Below are 14,501 nucleotides of genomic sequence, written 5' to 3'. Positions count from 1 at the left end.
GTCTATAATTTTGAGCATGTGTCCCAAGTCCACAGGCACAGACAACTGATGTGCTCAACCACACACTGTCCTAGATGCTTCTGTGCTGTATCACTACGCTTGCCTGATGGACAAGTGCTAGGAGGAGGAACAACTGATCCCCAGGCTCCTTCACGTGCGGACAGGTCTCTTGCTAAATCACTATCACTACCCAGATGCAGACGATTGGAATAAGGAGGAGAAATAAGGAGAAGAGGAAGAAAAAGGGAAAGACAGCGCAAGAGAGAAACAACAAAAATATTCAAGGTTGGATATGAAAATGGAGACCAACATGAGATAAGGAAGAAATAAAGGGTTGTGAAAGAACACCACGTGCAACTTGTCAGAACACTAGTAGGACTCTTTGAAAGATGGGACTTTAAAACAAAAAGTCTTTGCCTGGATTCTCTGGATACACCAAAGGAGACTGAAGGGAATAAAGCTGCCCTGTATCTACCAGGAAGCGCGAGATATAGAGCAGAAATGGCTTACCACAGCACAGTTCCTTAGACTTCTCAGAACCAATGAGGTTGAGATGCAAGCAAGAATCCTCATATACTCCTGGGACCCACTTAAAACCATATAATCACCGTAAATGTGTATTTCTTTAAGAAATGTAATGAGAGATTCTTATGATAAATCCAAATTGCGACAGGGACCAGGCAGATTTGGTTAGTTTCTATTTTCTTGGAATTAACAAGAGCTAACAGATGATGATCAAAAGTTATGTACCTTACAACCTGAAGAGAAACTTACATGATTAGGAGAGACACCACCCCCCCCACCGCCCCCGCAACACACACAGAGAAAATCAGAATAACCTCCATTACTCCAATCAACTTCCTTCCTTATACACGTAGACAATGGGAGAGAAGCAAACAAGAGAGCCGTAAGTTCATGGCCCTTATGACAAATGCAGTACTTCTGCTCAGACACAGTTTTCTCTCTTCCCCGTGGTAAATGGTGGTGGGGGGGGGCAGGGGGGTGCTGTCTCCTTCCCAAATCGAAGGAAAAGAGATTTCAAAAATTTCGCTCAAGATTGGAGACGACTATGAGCAGATGCTACTGGCTTCTCATTCTCCAGGTAGACCTGTATCAGGCAACATACTTGCTGAAGTGCCTCAGAAACAGGACTTAGACTCTCTCCAATTGGAGGAAGGTTGCTGTGTAGAGAGGAGGAGCAGCAGTGAATGGCCTGCTCGCTTACTCTTTGGCACACGAGGGATATGTGATGTTCGCGTAGTTCAAGCGGTACGTGAGCTGCCATACAGAAAACACAACTAAGAAAACTGCCTGCCAGGTTGAAGCCATGCTAAGAGTTAAGATGGTGTGAAATCTTGGCCAGTTGTGGGATCTATGAGGATGGTGAAATGGATCCAGCCGCGAAGAGATCTCCCACCTGACGTGAGGGAATTGTGCAGTGCTCCACGCCTGATACAATATGTAGCCGCTGGCCTCCAAGGACCATCATGTGGCAGTCAGTATTAGGCAAAGGAATGACAACCATGGAAAATCATGTAAATGGCATCACCCCTCCTCCATCATGCCCTATAACAGCCCTCAACCCCAGAGAAGTTAGGCACTGATACAGGAGAATAACCAGTGTCCCAAATCAACCCTGCCTTTCCTATCCCTTCCCTCTGAGGAACTGAGGAGAGAAAAAGCATCCTGCCCATTCCAGGTCCCTCAGGCTTAGGCCTCCTTGGCAGTAGTAGGAGGGAAAGAGATGACATTTAGGTGGGAGTGGAAAGGTGTTTTAAACAGAATGTTTATTAATTGAAACTGACAGGAAAGCCAAGAAAGTTGACAATGGAATTGACAAGGACAGGAAAGAGGGAAGTCTGTTAGAGTGAGTGAGTTTAAAACAATAATGAGGAAAAATAGAAAGAAAAAGTCTTCATATTGTTATCCCTGCTCAATATCCTGGTTACGTGCATATTATCATTAGGGGTAGCTATTGCTACCATGTCTGAATAAGATACCAATTAGAGATTCCTCAGGTACCTAGAAATATTTAGGACACACAAAGATGACTCAAAACAAGACACATCTACAAAGGCCAGATAATTTAATTCTTGCTCAAACCCAACCTTTTTTTTGGGGGGGGGGGCGGCTGTTGGCTGACATGCAGTTCTGAAAACTTTTATTAGATTTAGCATGTGATTCCCCCCATTACTATAATTGGCTAAACATGTTTATATGGAAAAATGTAGACATTTTAGAGTTTATGTGACTCTAATTCTCACAAAAGCTGATCATGTTGGTAAAGCTACTAAAAGGTAATGCAGTCCTAGGCCACATCTGTGGAAATACTGTATAATGTAAGGAGGTCATGGTACCACCGAAGCCTGAACCAATCCAACCCCACCTGAGAATGACGTCTTAGGGAAAACATGAACAAGTTGGTTCTTCTCGGAGGAGAGTGACCAGACTGACTAAAGTTCTGGATATCATACTACGTGTGGAAGAGACGAAGAAAAACACATCGGTTTATCTTAGGATCGTAACAGGGCAGTCTTTAAAGCTCTTCCATTTATTCGGAGGACGGTCACACAGCAGAAGGGATAGGTTTGTCCTTTGATGCTCCAAAGAACAAGAACAATCAAAAGTGATGGGGCTAAAAAAAATTCCATACATGTATGTAAAAAAAAAAAAAAAAGGCTGTCAACAGGAGTGTAGGGTGGACAAACCTCCTCCCTCACGGCAGTGGTGGTCCTAGGGCTGTGCTGAGTCTCCCATGGCTGGGGTTTTCTAGCAGCAGCTCAATGCCCACATGTTAGACACACAGCAGGGAGATTTTCTGCCCCAGGTGAGAAGACCCAGTAATCTCAAGGGGTATTTCTAAAGCTTGAAACTCTACGTTTCTAAAGGGGCCACACACACACATGGCTTCACTTCATCTTTCATTTCCAGAAATATGAAAATAAATCTTTTTGAGAGATAAAAGGGTAGAATTTGTCCTCAGTTAAAACAAAAAGTAAAACCAGAACACAGAGTGATTCTCCAGGTGATCCAATCTATGATGGCATTCGTTGTTCACGATGTAGTTTGGGTTCCTTCACAGATTTTTCTTTTCCCTCCCTCCCTCCCTTCCGCCCTTCCGCCCTTCCTTCCTTCCTTCCCTTCCTCCCTTCCTTCCTTCCTTCCTTCCACCCTTCCTTCCTCCCTTCCCCCCTTCCTTCCTTCTTTCCTTCCCTTCCTCCCTTCCTTCCTTCCTTCCACCCTTCCTTCCCTCCCTTCCCCCCTTCCTTCCTTCTTTCCCTCCCACCCTCCCTCCCTCCTTTCCTTCCTTCCTTCCTTGGAAAAAAAAAGTTGATCTGGAAACTTTCAGGCTTTTATTACATCCACAAAAATCACATTTTGGTACCCTGCAAAATAATGTCATTGTCTTTGTATGTGATTATTTAGACCAGATTTAGCACACCAGCATGTTTTGACCTTTTAGTGATTTTGTATGTACTTGTATGTGTGTGCATCTGCTTGTAAGGACAGGGCTAGACCACCTCCCAAGCCTAGAATCTGGGATTCCTCAGCACAAGTTTGGTTGAATAAATTCCAATCAGTGTTATAAATGTATGTTTTCTCTCTTTAGTATGTAAAAGTCTACAGATGCCTCAAAACATTTCATTCATGTCTAAACTGGCAGGAATTTTCTCCTTCCTTTTGGCAAATATCCTCACTGGGGTTTGTGCAGAACTAATGCCAAACTTCTTCAGTGTGGTTAGCTTGTGTTTGTGCAACAAGCTTATCATCCACAATGAACACATGGCTTTTAGACACAGGAATTAATCAGTGCTGGAGAGACATACTCCTGGCATAGATTCTGGGCTGCCTGCTTGCATAAGCCTACATTTGGGATCTATTATACAAAGCAGGATCCAGGGCTGTTCTCTCAGGCTCAAACTTTGCTGAAAATGTCTGTTTGGAAGAAAAATAGTGAGAAATACGGATGGATAGTTAAAATTGGGTTTGTAATATGCCTATTTCACAGGGCTGATATGAGAATCCAACAGAATATTATATGTGAAAACACTTTAATAATGTATATCCTACCTTATTTAAAAAGGATTTAAAGTAGTTTATAGTCACACATAAAATGTGGCAAGATCCCAAAAATTTGAAATAGATGAGAAAAAGAAAGTATGGAGATGTGTAAGATAACCAAGAATGAGGCTGCTGTAAGCCCTGTCCTTGCTACTAGTTTTCAATAAAACTGGATTTTGTCATTTTACCAGCTAACACGTAGAAGGGCTCTGATCAATGTCATAGCACACAAGGTCTATATGAAAAACTGGCTTTAGAGAAGCAGTTATTTCCTAGATTATAGTAGTAAGAATTTTCCTCTGTGGGTCTTCCAAAATAGAACACTCTTTGCTAGAGTGACCAACCTACCCTCCTCAACAACTTACCAATATTTTTGTAGTTCGATTATGCCACCTCGTAATACCTCCAAAGCAATTCTGGCAGGACCAATGATATCGCAGAAGGCTCAGGGGTCTATGATGGTTTGTCTCCATCCAGACTGAAATGCCAAGAGAAAATGGATTGCTGTTAAACACTGCAAACTGCAAAGCAGTACACGAATGTAAGGTTAAATAATTTTCACTAACATTATGGTTTTGAAAACCAGGTGGTAAACTTGAGACTTAATGAAATAAGCAACAGGAAATTTAACACACTGGCAACAAGGAAAACTACAGGAAATCTTATTTTCCTTTTGTTTCTTTTTTGCTGGTAAACAATATTCCTCCCAAATAGGTATGACTCTTCCACAGTAGTATCCAAACTAGGAGAACAATCGCTGATTTACAAACACCCTCTCAGGTAATGACTCAGAACTTCTGGATATCTTGCCGGTCATGGACAGGCAGGTTCTCATTGGGAGGAGAGAGAATTTATTCATGCAACAAAAGCAGAAAATGGAAAATCTAAAATATTGACTACTTTGAAATGCTGTGTATCTGAATGTAAGTATATAAAATATTTCAGAAAGCATATAATTCAAACCAAATACAGATATTCACTATAATGACCTAAAAACAGACCTCCCTGCCAGGGAGCCTTTTTATGAATTTTGATGAGAATGGTCTTTATTGCATTGATATTAATGCAAGGGACATCTACTTAATGTGAATGTCTTCTATGTATATATTATCTATTTTATTCCCAAATTTCCTAGGAGTATAGGGGAAGGGTCTTTTGTTTGTTTTTAGTCTTTTGGTTTTTTTTTTAATTTCAAATGACTTTTTCTTGTTTATGGAATAGGAAGAGAAAAAAGAAATGTTACTTATTTATTCAACATTTTCAGGCCTTTACTATGAACCAGGCGCTAGGTATAAAACACTGTTCCTGTCATCAAGGAAAATAATGATAATAGTAAAACACTAAAAACATTTTGGGCCATCTGTTTAGCCAAGCACCGTGTTAAGTTCTTCATGTGCATTACTTCATTCTGTTATCATGGCAGTCCTGTGAAACGGTCAGTTATCATTTCCATTTTACAGATGAAAAATTAAAGCACAGAGAGGTTAAGTAACTTTTCCAAGGTCACAGAGCTACTTATCTACAAAGAAAACAATATAGATATATTTTGGCTCTGGAGTCCAATCTTTTAGCTATGACAATATTGGGGCTTACAGCTTCCTGGTAGAAACTCAGAAATAAACCAAGAAGCATAGTTCATCAAGTGGTAGGACACGAAGAAACTTGGTGGTTATGGCGTTCAGAGGGAGGGCAATTCCAGTATCATAACAAGACTCTTTGGAGGAGACTCAGGCTGAGTTCCAAAGAACATGCACTATTTAGTCTTAGTGAAGAAGCAGTAGGCTAAGGAAAGAGGAAAGGATGTTCTACATACAGCCAACAGCATGTCTCTTCCGTGTCTACAGATCTAGATCTAGAGTCCGCATAAGACACAATGGAGAAAGTGGTAATGTAAAAAAAAAAAGAAATAAGCTAAACAATTCACCGCCTGTAAAAAAAAATGTAACGCACTGTCAACACAATCACTGAAAACAAAACAGAAGTCCATTAGTGAGGAAAATAAAATGACATTGGATTATATTGAGACCAAGGAATATAAACGATATTTAATTGTCCTCCTCTTCTATGATGTGTATTACACATTTCTTTATTCTCCATAGAGCTTAAAATGCCTTCAAGGACTTTCTCACCTCCACCAGCTTATCCGTCTGCTTTATTTAGTAGCCATATCCACTGACACTTGAAATATTGTTCTAATTAAAGTGCTGGCACTTTGGGGGTGCTGTGAAATTTCTCCTAGAAAAGTGCCCTCTGCTCGTTCTCAACGTGAAACCAGAAGAAAGGTTTAGGGACTCATCAAGTTTCCAATCTTTTTAAAGCCCCTAGCAATTCATACCGTAATCTTTCCCACAAATGATTGTCAGATCTGGGGTTAGAAATCACCATGCCAGACCTAAAGGTTAGCTTTTTCAGCATTTTTATGCTTTTTAAAATTTCCACAAGAAGATAAATGCTAAAGGACCAGTGAGCTCAACAGCTTGGACGCCCACTGCTGCCACACAGGCGTGTGAAATGCCTCCATCTGACTCAGAGTTAGACATGCAAAATTGTCATCTAGCTCAGTATGAGAGCTTGGCATTAAACGTATTTATAATGTATGTCAGCAAAAACTGTGGGCTTGGAAAATCATTGCTGGAAAACTGGAATTCTTAAAAGAAATTCCAACAAGCTAAAAGGGTTCTGGGCAGAATATGTAAATGGGGAGGAAACAGTCCATCTGCTGGGTATCTTCAAATTATCTATATATAGCAACAGCTATTCCAGTCAAGAGTAAATAATACCTTGTATCCTTATTTACGTGAGAAATAATCCTATAGTTGATCTCTTCCTGTTTTACCCCACTGAAACCCCATCGTTACTCTTCCTCTGATCTGTCGTCTAGCTTGTATGTTGACGTATACCACAAATTCATTTGTTCATTTATGGAGCAATTATGATACGCCTATTACAGAACAGGAAAACTGCTACAAAGTTAGTATACAATTTGGGGGAAAAAATGTAGTTCAAGAGAACTGAATGGCACTGTGAAGGCCCTAAGGGAGGCCTCATCTCGGTACGTTCAAGAACATGAAAGGAGTCCCATGCCGTTGTGGCTTCACAAAGATGGTAAAGAGTGACAGGAAATAAGGCTGAGGAAGAGGCGGAGCCAGACCCTAAAGGCTGGACTTGTGTGTGGCTCTCGCTGCCTCTCAGACGTGTAACTAGGGAGACAGAGTAGTATAACTTGTTAATCAGTATAGAAACTTTTACAGATTTTTTTCAGCTGAAGAATGAAGTCTTGTCCAAATCTTGGTTGTTTCATATATACCCTTTTAATCAATTACGTTTCAGACTTTAATTTATATTTAAGACGAAGTTGTGTAGTTTTGGGGGGAAAATACAGTCAGCTTTGAAATGTAATATATGGGAAGAGATGGCTCTTCCCGTCATAGTGAGGGGGGCACACCGTCATCAGGACTTTGACTCGATATTTGAAAAAATGATATATGGTAGCTAATTTATTTTTCTCTTTTGGCCACTGAATTTTTATTTGGCCAAATTAGGTCATTGAACCAACCACTACTTCTGTCATTCCATAAAATGTGGAAAAATTTTACAGCAAAATTGGGAAAGATGATTTCAGAATCTTCAAAGTGGATAAACTGGGTAAACTAACTAAATGTCCTTATTTGCCTCAATTCCCCTCAAACCCAGGTTATCTTCCCCATTGACAAAGGAGCCAACATTTAGTAGCCATTCCATAAGATGGCATTCTGTGAGAATTCAGGCAGGGAACTTATGAGTTACAAATCCTAAATTCTGACCTATAACTCTCAGTATAAAGAGTCCACGTAAAATTCTAGTAATGAGTCAAGGGGTCACTTCCTGAGGCAGACGCACCATTCCTGTTCTCTGACGCCCAGTGAACAGGGCCGGTTCACTGGGTGATGGGGCTCCAAGCAGCCTTCAGGAGGGGACAAACTGAGGAGTCAGCCTGAAAAAATACCATCTGATGAGAATACACTAGAAGAACACTGGAATTACAACTAGGTGTTTGCTGTGAAGTACAAGGAATTCATTGGTAACAGACATCCTAAGACACGCTGTAGAGCAGTGGGTTCTTACGTCTGTAATACAGCAGTCCCCCCTTAACTGCAGGAAATACATTCCAGGGCCTCCGTGGATGCTCAAAACTACTGATAGTAATGAACCCTGTTTACACTATGCTTTTTTTCCTATATATACATACATACCTATGATACAGTTTAATTTACAAGCTAGGCACCGTAAGAGATTAACAACAATATCTAGTAATAAAATAGAATTATAACAATATACTGTAATAAAGGTTATGTGAATTGGTCTCCCTCTCTCTCAGAATATCTTATTGTATTACACTCACCCTTCCCCTTGCTGCGTGATGATGAAATGCCTGCGTGATGAGCTGATGTCAGGTGAACGACGTGGGCACGGTGACCTATTGTTAGTCTACTAACGGCCTTCCGAAGACTCTTCAGGAGGAGGATCATCTGCCCCTGGACTGTGGTTGATGGCAAGTAACCGAAACTATGGAAAGCTAAACCGTGGATAAGGGGGAACTTAGGCAAGAGCGAAGGTTGAGCACACGGTGTCCTCACTGGCTGACACGAAGGACCCTGCAGAGCTCTCAGCTGGACACTTGTCTATGGTTTCCCCAATTTCTGCGTTTAATTGTTGTAAGCCAGTATTCTGTAGCTGGAAACACTTGTATTTAAGCTGCCTCGTTATCACTGTGTCTGCCTTTGCAAGGGTGAGTATCCACGTTAAATGAGCCCATCTTCCAAGAGAGAAGCTGACAAAAGGTAGAGCTCTCCAGACTTTTATGGTGTCAGACCAATTAGGAACATATTTGTTTTATTTCCATGATTTCTCAGACTTCTCTGCAGAGAAAGTAAGGTCTTGGGGTGCCTGGGTGGCCCAGTCAGTGGAGCGTCCGACTTCGGCTCAGGTCATGATCTTGTGGTTTGGGAGTTCAAGCCCCACGTCGGGTTCTGTACTGACAGCTCAGAGCCTGGAGCCGGTTTCGGATTCTGTGTCTCCCTCTCTCTCTGCCCCTCCCCGCTCATGCTCTGTCTCTCTGTCTCTGAAAAATGAATAAACTTAAAAAAAATTTTGATTTAAAAAAAAATTAAAAAAAAAAAAGAAAGTAAGGTCCTGGATGTCAGTGGAGTCAATGGTTTCTCCTACCTGTAGACTAAAGGGTTATTCTTTTTTCCCCCCTCTCCAGTTTTTCTTCTCTTTGTTTATTGTCCCAATCTTTTGAAAAGTGTCACATCTAAAATTTATGATATACTGAATTACAAAAATCTACTATAATATTTTTATTTTTCTGAAGTTATCTTTTAAATCAACTGTTTGATTTTTTAATATTATGTTTTCTTTCATGGATCCAATTGTTTTTTTTTTTTTTTTTTTTGGTCTCTCTGAATGTCTGTTGGGGTTTTTCTTGTCAATAAATTTAAGTCGAGATTATACTTCCCAGAATTCCCTTTCCTCTATTGTCCTAGGTTGGCCTTGATCAGTATCAGGTACCAAGTACAGCTCACAAATGTTGTCAGTGACCTGCTGGGTAATCTTGGTTGCTGAGCCACATAGCTTCCAGCTTCTGCCAGATCTCTTTCTTCAAACTCTCTAAGTCCTGGACCAGAGACATCTGCAGTATGACAAAAGGTACCAGTTTTTCTCCAACGGATAGGTCATTGTGGCCAGAGGAGATCAGAGTCAGGTGACAGTTTTCCCTCCTGGGTTCAAGTTTGTCCTTGGTGTCTTCTGCTTCTTCTTCGGTGTTTCTTCCCAACTGTTAGCCCTTCTGGCCTGCAGCAGTTGGGCGATACTGGGAGACACACAGGCAGCAGCCTTCCATAGGCACCTTCACCAGCTCCTGGAATTGTGAGACCTGATCTCTATACCAAAGGCCTACTCCATGTCACTTGTTATGGTTCTGCTGCTCTGCATGAGCCCGATGACCTTTTGGGAGGTGTAAAGGAAGAATAAAAAGATGTACAACTGAGAACTGTCATAGCTGACCAGAGATAGCTGAAATTGATGTGTTATTCAGACATAAACAGCAAATACTGGTGTAACCAAAGGGACTGGTAACTATATTCTGAATACAGGGAGCGAGCTTCTACATTCTCATTTTTCACATTAGGACATTAAGAAATAATATCGGGGCACCTGGGTGGCTCAGTCGGTTGAACATCCAACTCCTGATTTTGGCACAGGTCATGATCTCACTGTTTGTGAGTTCACGCCTCACATCAGGTTCTGCACTGTCAGCACAGAGCCTGCTTGGGATTCTCTGTCTCCCTCGCTCTCTGCCCCTCCCCCGCTTGTGTGTGTGCACTCTCTCAAAAATAAATAAACATCTAAAAAGAGAGAGAGAGATAATATGTAAACCTGAAAACTAGGAAATATTAGTTATAAATGTTGGATGATAAAATGGTAAATTGGTAAAATTGACCATAAAACAAATGAGGAGGGAAATATTTGCACACAAACACAAAAAGCAAAAGCAGTGAAAAAAAATACCACAATTTAAAATCAACCAGTGTCTACAGGACATCACGAAAGATACATATTCAGTTCTGTGCATAATTTGGATTATAGAGGTATAGTTTGGCTTGCACAGGCTTAGAAGAAAACCAGTTAGCACACACCAAAAAAAAAAAAAAAATCCAATGAAGTAATGATATGGTGATACAAGGAGAATTAATGAACCTAATTTAGTCATGAAAGGAGGCAGGGCCCGAGACCATCAGGTAGTAGTGAAAATTAAAGAGGAATCGATACAAGGACTAATGGGGAAACGGGGAGCCTTTTGTTATTGCTACTGTTGTTTTTAATAAAGATGGAGCTGTAAGCATGCAAATTGGATTATTTCTAGCATGCTCCAGTCTGTTGTTTCTTTAGCTCAGTTCCTTGTGTGTTTAAATAAACCAGTGTAGGCATATTTGTGTTGCTTTGCCTCTTCTATTTCCCTACCAACTAATATCTACGTAGAAGCTGGTTCTTTAATTAGGAGTCACTGAAGTTCATTCCCTTGACAATGCCTGATGGGCTTCTAGTGACTACTGCCGTTCTAACTCAACTGCTTTCCCTGCTCCTTATGGACACAAAAGAAGCCTGAGACCACCCAGTGTCGGGAAGTTTCTATAAATACCAGAAGCAACAACTAAAAGAACTGAAAGTAGCTGACTGTGGAGAATAGGAATTGGGTGGGTGGGGGAGGAACGGAATAGGGGAATGCTCTGTTTTCAATATGAGACTTATAAAATTACACACTTTATTATACACCGGTAGTGCTTTGGTAAAAATAAAAATGGAATTAGAAAGATAACGGAAAAGTATAAACATAGACAATAAACAGGTCAACTGACCATCCCGGACAACAAAAATCAGGTGTGTGTTTTAAACATTTTGGTGAAAACCGTGCTTTCAATTTAGAAACCTACACCTCACCCAACTAATAGGAGGACGGAATAAATATATTTTTAGCCATTTAGGTATTTATGTGATTATCTTCCCACGAATCTTTCCTTAGGAAGATCCTAGAGATTGCGTTTGCCAAATCAGAAAATGAAGAGAAATGGGGTGCAGGAAAGAATGAATCCAATTCAAGAGGGTGGTGGAGAGATGTCTAAACATGGCAGCTGTACAGCAGGAGTAGAGAAAAACCAGTCTAGATAGGAACAGGAAGAGAGAGGGAAATAATTGCGAATATTGACAAAATGCAGACTATAGATGCTCTAAATTAAACACCAGAGAAGCTCATCCATAAATTTCCAGCAACAGTACACATGGCATATTAAAAGCCTCGACCTGCCCTGAAAAAGTTGGCACCATTAAAAAGCATCTACATTATTGATCAGCCTCAGAGATGTTGTCTGGAAAGTAAAACAAATCTATCTGGCTGACTGCCCATTCTTCGTCTATATAATAGAGAACTATACGGCCATTGAAAGAATGAGGTGTATCTATATTTACTGATACGAAATAATACGCTTGGTAAACTAGAAATAACAACAACAATAATAAACAGCTCTAGGAAAACATCATTTGATTGGCTGTTAGCTATTGGCTTCCAGACAGCACAAAATGGGTGGCCTGAATTGCTCATCTGGGGGAGGAAGACATGAGAAGAGAGTAGTGCCTGCTGCAGGGATGGCAGGCAACCCCAGTGTGGAAAGTAGGTGTCTTTGGCCCCTATGTTTTCTTGGCCAAAGCCCTCTGGACCAGGCAGACAAAATAGGAGCCAAATAGATTTAGTGAACAGTTTAGCCGGCCATGGGGTCTGGAATCTTCCTTTGATATTTAAGTGGAAACAGAAAATTGCCACCAGGGCTGCGGCAAACCCCAACTGAGGCCAGGAAGGACTAGGCCCTTACTCCCTAAAGACCAATCTGGATAGTGTCACCCCAGTCATATCATTAACCCCCTTATCAGGCAACACTGAATTTTATTTGCCTTTATTTGTGTTCTAGTCATCATGTTATGATGAGGGCTTATATATATTTTTAAATTAAAAATGCAAGATGCCAAACATTATATAGAGTATGCTATAATTTGTTATGTAAAGAGGACTATTTGTATACACACACACACACACACACACACACACACACACAACCAAGTACGTATTTGCTGCCAGCTTGTTTGAGGAGGGATAATAAGAAACTAAAAGCAGTGGGTAGAACTGAAGCACAAAGATGGGCAGGAACCTTACATTTGTTGCACACATTTTAGTCCTATTTGAAGTGTTGCCAATTATCTATAACACTTATGAAATAGAATTTTACGTTAAAAAGAAAAAGTCATGACAAATAAGATTTATTTAAAAGAGTCAGTATAGAGGGTTATGGGAAAGGGTTAATCCATGATGGCCACAGTTTCCTTTAAAGAGGAGAATTAGAGGGGTGCCTGGGTGGGTCAGTTGGTTGAGCATAGGATTTCAGCTCAAGTCATGACCTTGCAGTTCACGAGTTTGAGCCCCACGTCTGGCTCTGTGCTGACAACTCAGAGCCTGGAGCCTGCCTCACACTCTGTGTTTCCCTCTCTCTCTGCCCCTGCCCTACTCGCACTCTGTTTCTCTCTCAAAAATAAATAAAAACATTAATTAAAAAAAAAGAATTAGAGTAATGACTATACAGAGAAGGTTGCAGGAGACAAAGGGCATGATGCTAAGAGGAGATTCTTACCACATGAACTAAAACACTGTGAAAGGTGAAATCTGTATTACGTATATACAGTTGGGGTTTTTATTACACCTGAAATTAACTTATCTGGGGAAAACAGATTTCACAGTAAAATTAAGAATAAAGAAAACAAAATTCTACTGGAGTAAAAAAAATACTTCATTGGGAAATTCTGTTCAATCCTGCCGTATTTTTGTAGTGATTCTGCTTTTCAATTTTGTAAGATGATTATTTCATACTTTCCTTTCTCTAATCAAGTTTCTTCCTACATTCCTCTATGACATTCATCTCATAACCCAACCTGCAGATGACAATTCTATCTATATTTTTTACTGAGTAAATAGAACTTAGTAGAAAAAAAAATTAGCTCTCATCTTGCAACCACTCAAGGGACAAATCCAACTGTATCTCCACTAATCTTCTGTGTGCCCCCAGCTAAACTCTCTCAAGTGTTCCTGAAGAATCCATGAAGAACTGAAATGGCTTCCTTTGACGACCCTCACCAGCCTGCTCAAGATCTTTCTGCTGCAACTGGCCTTTCTGCTAGCTGCAAATGCATAAAAACAAAACTCACTCTTCCCAGATTCTTTCCCCTCTTTCTTTTCCTTATGTGTCTGCTTTTGCAGACAGCAGCTTAATGTCCCTCTTCCTACATATGAGTAAATTATTAGCATGCATATAACTAACTCAGTATCTCTGAGTTGCCCTCTAACAATTTATTTCTGGAGTTTTCACTGAAACATTATTGACCTCAATTCTAAAATTGTAGCCAATTAAATTGTGCACTTCAAGGGGCTCGATTTCTCTTGGCTCCTTTGCTAAGTCTCATCTGCGGTAATTCAATACTTCACCTCTACTGTGCTAAGTATATTTCTTGGTTAAGTTTGTTTCTGGTTATAATTCTGATTTGTGCCCAGCTGGTTATTTGTTCCAAATGATACCTAGAGTAATCTGGCCTTCGATACCATGGCCTGACCATTTGGAGATTTCTATCAGGTAGCAGACAACAGGAGTTAATTCTGATACTTTGTGGACATTTGGAAATTTGGGGGTGAGAAGCCATTAGCCATTTTGTCCTTCCATTCATAAACGAATCTGCTTGTTTGAATCTGATATAGATTTCTCCAATTGTAAACATCAGCTCCCTTTTTGTTCTCCCCAAACTCAAGCCTTTTCTTCCTGTTTTTTTATTATGGCCACAATAGTTGTCAATTCAAATAAAAGTGA

The sequence above is a fragment of the Panthera pardus genome, unplaced genomic scaffold, assembly GCF_024362965.1.
Source record: "Panthera pardus isolate Hobbes unplaced genomic scaffold, ASM2436296v1 HiC_scaffold_8, whole genome shotgun sequence".
Classification (NCBI taxonomy): domain Eukaryota; kingdom Metazoa; phylum Chordata; class Mammalia; order Carnivora; family Felidae; genus Panthera; species Panthera pardus.
The sequence above is the reverse complement of the archived record's forward strand: the minus strand, read 5'-3'. Positions refer to the sequence as shown.